This window comes from Alligator sinensis, unplaced genomic scaffold (genome assembly GCF_000455745.1).
Source record: "Alligator sinensis unplaced genomic scaffold, ASM45574v1 scaffold583_1, whole genome shotgun sequence".
Lineage (NCBI taxonomy): Eukaryota > Metazoa > Chordata > Crocodylia > Alligatoridae > Alligator > Alligator sinensis.
In genome coordinates, this window is record NW_005841983.1 from 1,384,034 (window position 1) to 1,390,762 (window position 6,729).

General features: G+C 46.1%; 1 protein-coding gene across 1 annotated transcript in view; it reads right to left on the reverse strand.

Annotated features, from left to right (window-relative positions):
• The window catches only part of CDKL5 (cyclin dependent kinase like 5), a 195,975-nt gene extending 194,410 nt beyond the window's left edge, over positions 1-1,565 (reverse strand). Inside the window, exon 1 of the mRNA XM_025201096.1 lies at positions 1,474-1,565. The gene's annotated coding sequence lies outside the window, so the exon portion shown is untranslated. The remainder of the gene's footprint in view (positions 1-1,473) is intronic.
• Between the last annotated feature and the right edge of the window lie 5,164 nt (positions 1,566-6,729).

The window sequence follows — 6,729 nt, forward strand, 5'->3', positions numbered from 1 at the left end:
CATTTTAATCCTGGAAAAATGTGGATTTGGGGTTACTTTTTTTTTTTTTTTTAATCCCCAACTTTCAGTTAAATCAGAGAAAACCAGGATCCCTGCTGATGAAGCATTCTAATAAATAGTTCTTTTCTATGGAAAGTTCAAATAGAAAGTTTGTACAAAAATGCAAACAGCTGAATAAAATGCAGTGAAACTGATACACAGTGCAATACTAGGAACTTATCAGTGCCCAGTAACATACAAGTTCTCAAAATTACAAGTGCATACACATTTGGCTTTGCAAGTTACAGATGCGGCTTGCTGAAGGTTTCTTTCTGTTAATTTGAGAAGGGGAAGCCCCCACTTTTTGTTGGAGTGTCTAACAAGTAGGTTCCCAGAAGACCTAGTTTAATACTCTGTGCTGGGGTAGGAAAAAGTAGGAGTGGCTGTCTATGGGGAAAATAGTTGGCTATACCAGAGCAAGAGGAAAATGAGAAGGGGCAGCTTTGAGGCAGCAACATTTCCAGAATATGATTTGCATCTTCTTGTCCTTTTCTACTCTCCCAAGTTACTCATTCAGATCCTTGTCCTCCTCCTCCTCCTCAGCCTTAAGGAACCTCTCTATTCCCAAGCTATCTGGCCCTGTTTCTTTGAGGGCATTAGCAATTCTCCAGATAGTCCTCACATTTGCCCAGTGCTACAAAGCTGGTATGGGTCTGCTCCTTAAGAATCACACTGGCTCGTATATTTGTTCCATTAAGCAGCAATTTTCAACTGGGATACCGCGAGATCCCGGGAAGGGTGCCGCAACACCCAGCCCCTGTGCCATGAGGTAAACAACTGCTCTGCCTCCTACAAGACACCCCTGCATCCCACAGACAAGCAGCCCCAACAGCTGCTCCCTGCCCACCACAGCCCAAGCACTGCCAAAAACATTCTCCGCAGCATGCACAGAGGCAGATAAAGAGATGCGGGGCTACACTTTGCAGCCTGACATTCTCCACTCCCCTCTCTTTGTATCAGGGTCAGTGGGAGTGGACATGTGGCTCCAGTTGCTGGTATACAAGTTGTCAGAGAAGCAGCCGTGATGGCAGGGCAGCATGTGCCCCTTCCATACAGATCGGGCAGGGAGGGGGCAGAGGCTGGAAAAAGCAGGGCATGTTGGAGTTGAAGTCCCTATCATTCCCCCTCCTCATCTTCACCTGGCACCTTGCCTGTTGGATCCAAAAAGTTAAGGCCTGGTGCCTCAAGGTTAAGCAGGTTGAGAGCCACTGCATTAAAAGGCAAGAACTGCAATATTTGTCCTTCAAAAACTGACAAGCAGCCTCATAACCTCTTACCATTAATGAGAAAAGAGATGGTAAGCCATTATTCATTTTACTCCCCTTGTGTCTCATACACAAATGTAAAAATTTTGGATTCTTGGTCACAAAGGTCCAGCACTGCGCAGTTGCTTTTGCAAGCTGCCACAGAGGGCAAGTTGCTAACTATACGTACACCTCTGGAGGCAGTCCTCCACTCTGATTCATGTCATCATAAAGCACTTCAAATGCTTCTTTAAGATTCCGACGGCAGCCCAACCGGAAGACAGCCTCCCTCCCCACAGGTCTGCCGACACTGGAATGAGAGAGAGAGCAGATCTCCCTTAAAAATGTTTAAGTACTTGAATTTAATTCACTATGCCCTGCAGACATGAGCTAAACCCACAAGGTAATTAATAGAATCTGGCAATGATTGCTAAACTCTACAGTTCTAGACAATGTCCTTGTCTTACTGGAGTTTTACAAATGATGTAGGACAGAGGTTATTTACTGCTTACATTCTATGCTCTGTACCAAAAATAATACTATGTCTCTCTAGAAAGCTGCAGTGAAGTACTCAATGGAATATACTTCATAGAGTTTTAAGGTACAGTACGAAAAAACCCCAAAGTGTACCTCACGACTTACTAGGAAAGCTGTAATTTCAAACTACAAGCACCAATTTAAGCAATATTCTGTTATCTCAGTATGCAAACATTAGTTTATTTAATATTTCAATATTTGAAGTGGGTGTGGCAAAGTGACGGTACAGGCACAACTTCGCGGTTTTGAGCATAATAGGAGCAGCAGGGCTGCTACAGCAGGTGGCTGAGGCAGAACGAGATCAGGAAACAGAAAAAGAGGCACAGTAATCCATGACATGGGAAACCCACAAAGATTTTTTTTTAATTCTTTCAGCAACAATACTACAGCATTTCATTACATGCAAGCATTCCCCATCTCCAGCAGCTTGTTGTTCAGAGAACATAAGAGAGAGATGGGGAAGAGTGAAAAAGGTCAAAATTAACATATAATCATAGAGAAATAGGGCTGGAAGGGACCTCCAGAAGTCATCTAGCCCAGTGGTTTTCAACCTGTGTGCAGCAGACCCCTGGGAGTCTGCAGACTACATCTAAGGGGTCCACAAAAAGATAACTACGATCAATCAAAAGTATGTGAACACCAACACTTACAATTCAAAGGGTCCTGGCAACTCCATTAAAACATTTTTAGGGGTCTACAAAAGGAAAAAAGGTTTAAAACCATTGATCTAATCCAACCCTCTGCCTAAGGCAGGATCACCCCTATCCAAACCATCATGTACATCTATAATCTAAACTCTACATAAGACTACCATCAACTGTGACAACACAGACCTAACACCCTAACCTGCCACAAGTAAAGCAGGGGAACCATGGCAAGCAATGTCCTGCTTCTATAAAATGTTGTAAAGTATATGCTCAGGACATACAGGAAAGAGGGCCACACCCCCACTATAAAGGCAGGCAAAAAACCCCTGAAGTCAGAACAAATCTGACCATGGGGTAAAATTATTTTCTGATCCCAAATATGGCGATCAACCCAGCCCTGAGTGAAGGGGCAAGACCCTCTAGCCAGGAACCTCTGGCTCTATTCCCAGTAGGAGTATTGGCACATCCCTAAGAACAGCTTGATTTATTTCTTGCTGGGATCACTTGATCCCAGCTGACTTCCCGCCTGTGGCTGGGGGGCTGGACCCGATGATCTTATGAGGTCCCTTCCAGCCCCTAATGTCTCTGAAATATATGAAATCTATCAAAAGTCCCCATCCTTGGCTGTATCCAACGCTCAATGCCTCTGAGGCAGGATTCAAAAACACCCTGATATATCATAGAATCATAAAACATTAGGGTTGGAAGGGACCTCTGGAGGTCATCTAGTCCAACCCCCTGCTCAAAGCAGGACTGTCTCCAACTAGATTACCCCAGACGAAGCTTTGTCTAGCTGGGTCTTAAAACCTCAAAAGATGGAGCTTCCACCACCTCTCTGGGTAACCTGTTCCAGTGTTTTACTACCCTCCTAGGAAGAGAAAGTTCTTCCTAATATCTAACATAAACTTCCCTTGCTGCAACTTGAGACCGTTGCTCCTTGTTCTCTCATCTATCGCCACAGTCTACCTTGATCCTCTTTTGAGCCTCTCTTCAGATAGTTGAAGGCTAATATTAAATCCCCTCTCAGTCTTCTTTTCCAATTTATATATAAGCCCAGTTCCCTCATCTTCTCTTCATAAGTCACGTGCCCCAGCTCCCTTTTTTTGTTGCCCTTCACTGGCCTCTCTCCAATTTGTCCACATCCTTTCGGTAGTGGGGGGGCCCCAAAACTGAGCACAGTATCCAGATGTGGCGTAATCAGTGCTGAATTGAGAGGAATAATAACTTCCCTGGACCTGCTGGCAACACTCGATACCAATCCAGCCCAGTAGGCCATTAGACACCTTTGCAACAAGGACACATTGTTGGCTCAGATTCAGCTTATTGTCCATTGTAACCCCCAGGTCCTTTTTTGCAGAGCTGCTGCCCAGCCAGTCAGTCCCCAGCCTGTAGCGGTCCATGGGATTGTTCTGTCCTAAGTGCAGGACTTTGCACTTGTCCTTGTTGATCCTCATGAGGTTTCTTTTGGGCCCAATCCTCCAATCTGTCTAGGTCACTCTGAATCCTAGCCTTAACTTCTAGCATATCTACTACTCCCGCCAGCTTAGTGTCATCTGCAAACTTGCTGAGGGGTATAGGTTGTAGCTGTGTTGGTCTAAGGACATAGGCAGACAATGTTCTTTGGGTAAATCCATTATCTTTTATTTGACCAACTCGAATAGTTAGAAAAAATTCTTCTTTGCAAGCTTTCAGGTACAAATACCCTTTGTCAGGTTGAGGAAGTGTCTGCACACACTTGGTGCTGGAGTATTCAAGAGAGTCTGACGGAGGGGTCATGATTGTTGAATTTCTGATAGAAATCAATCAGAGATTGCAGGTTTTCAGTCCAAATGATGAAGATGTCATCGGCACACCTTAAGTATAGCAAGGGTTTGATGAAGCAGTCCTTGAGAAATTCTTCTTCCAAGTGGCTCATAAAAAGTTTGGCAAACTGTGGGGCCATTTTGGTGCCCATCACTGTGCTCATGGTCTGGAGGAAGTGTTAGGGAATCCATGCCGACTGTTCCTAATCACCTTCTTCTCCAAGTGCTTAGAAATGGATTCCTTGAGGATCTGATCTATAAAAGAATCTTGCAGCTCCAAAGGGCAGTGCTGGCTGGCTGATGGCCCACACTGAGCCTTGAACTTCCCAGGCCAATACACAGGCCTCTGCGCCACAAGACAGGGGTGCAACAGGAAAGGGGGGGGGGGGGGGGAGACAATCAGCAAAGCCCAGAAGCACAGGAAATACCCATAGTAGAACACAGATATAGCTATACCCTGATCATCTTTGACCAGTGGCTGTTCAACGTCTTCTTGAACACCTCCAGTGATGGAAAGTCCACAACTTCGCTAGACAGTCTATTCCACTGCCTCACTATTCTCACCTGAAGTGTTTCCAGATATCCAATCTAAATTTCCTGTGCTGCAACTTCAAATCCGCATCCTCCTCTCTGCAGCAAGACAGAAAAAGGTACTTTTTCCTTCTTCTTTCTGGCAGCCCTTCAAGTGTTTGAAGACTGCTATCATGTCCCCTCTTAAGCACCTTTTCTGCAAGCTGAACATGCCCAGGCCACTTCTCATATGACTTGCCTAAGACTTTTATCATCTTTGTTACCCACCTCTGGATCCTCTGTTTTCCACAACCTTTAAGATGTGGAGCCCATAAAGGCACACACTACTCTAGATGAGGCCTAGCCAATGCCAAGTAGAGGCACTATCACCTCCCATGTCTTGCACCCAATGCTTCTGTTGATGCATCCCAAAACTGTATTTGTCTTTTGTGCAGCTGTTTCATACTGCAGATTCCTACCAAGTCCGTGATCTACCAAGGCTCCCATAGTGCTGCCATTCAGCTAGGCGTCCTTCATTTTATATTTGTGTTTTTAATTATTCCTTCTGAAGTGTAGCACCTTGAATTTGTCCTCACTGAACTTCATTCTGTTAGCTCTCACCCAACTTTCCAATCTGGCAAGATCCTTCTGAATTGTGCTCTCATCCTCCAGTGTGTTCACAATCCTTCCCAGTTTCGTGTCATCTGAAAACATGCTTAAGCAGCTTTCTATGCCAGCATCCAAACTGATAATAAACATGGTGAACAGCAGCAAGCGCAGGACATCCCTTGTGGGACTCCACTCAAAACCTCCTGCCATTCTGACATGGACCCATTAATAATTACCTGTTTCATAGAGTCATAGATTCTAGGGCCAGAAGGGACCTCAGTGGGCCATCTAATCCAACCCCCTGCCCCTGGCAGGCAAGAAAAGGGTCACCAAACCTGGAGTCATGTGAACCCAGCCAGGTGGCTGCCCAGTCTCCTCCTGAAGACCCCCAAGAATGGGGTGAGCACCACCTCCCTTGGAAGCCCATTCCAGATCCTGGCAACCCTGACCATGAAGAACTTTTTTCTAATGTCCAGTCTAAACCTTCTCTCTAGTAGCTTATGGCCATTGTTCCTTGTTGTTCCAGGGGGTGCCCTGGCAAACAGATCATCGCCCACTTCATGTTGCTCTCCCCTTATGAATCTGTACGCTGCCACAAGGTCTCCTCTCAACCTTCTCTTGGAGAGGCTGAAAAGGTTCAGGTCCCTTAGCCTTTCCTCATAGGACCTTCCCGGCAGGCCTCTAATCAGATGAGTGGCTCTTCTTTGGACCCTCTCCAGCTTGTCCGCATCCTGCTTGAACTGCGGCATCCAGAACTGGACACATTACTCCAGCTGCAGCCTGACCAGTGCCACATAGAGAAGGAAAATCACCTCCCTGGTCCTGTTTGTGAAGCACCTACAGATGCACAACAAGGTGCAACTGGCTCTGCCGACTACTTCATCACATTGACGACTCATATTCATCCTGGAGTCAATAGTGACTCCAAGATCTCTTTCTGCCTCAGTGGTGCTAAGCAGGTTGCCCCCCAGCCTATAGGTATGATGGCAGTTCTTCCTCCCTAAATGCAGCACCTTGCACTTGTCCGTATTGAATTGCATCCTGTTGCTCTCTGCCCACTTCCCCAGCCTGTCCTGGTCAGCCTGGATCTGGTTCCTCCTCTTCAGGGTGTTAGCTGCACCCCATAATTTTGTGTTGTCCGCGAATTCCCACCCCCTCGTCCAGATCACTGAGGAAGATGTTGAACAGCACTGGCCCCAGGACTGAGCCCCGAGGGACTCCACTGCCCACATCTTTCCAGGTTGACACCGACACATCCACTACCACCCTCTGAGTGCGACCCCTGAGCCAGTTTGCTTCACTGGTCTTCGTATTTTTCCAAAATAAAAAATGAGTAAAAGC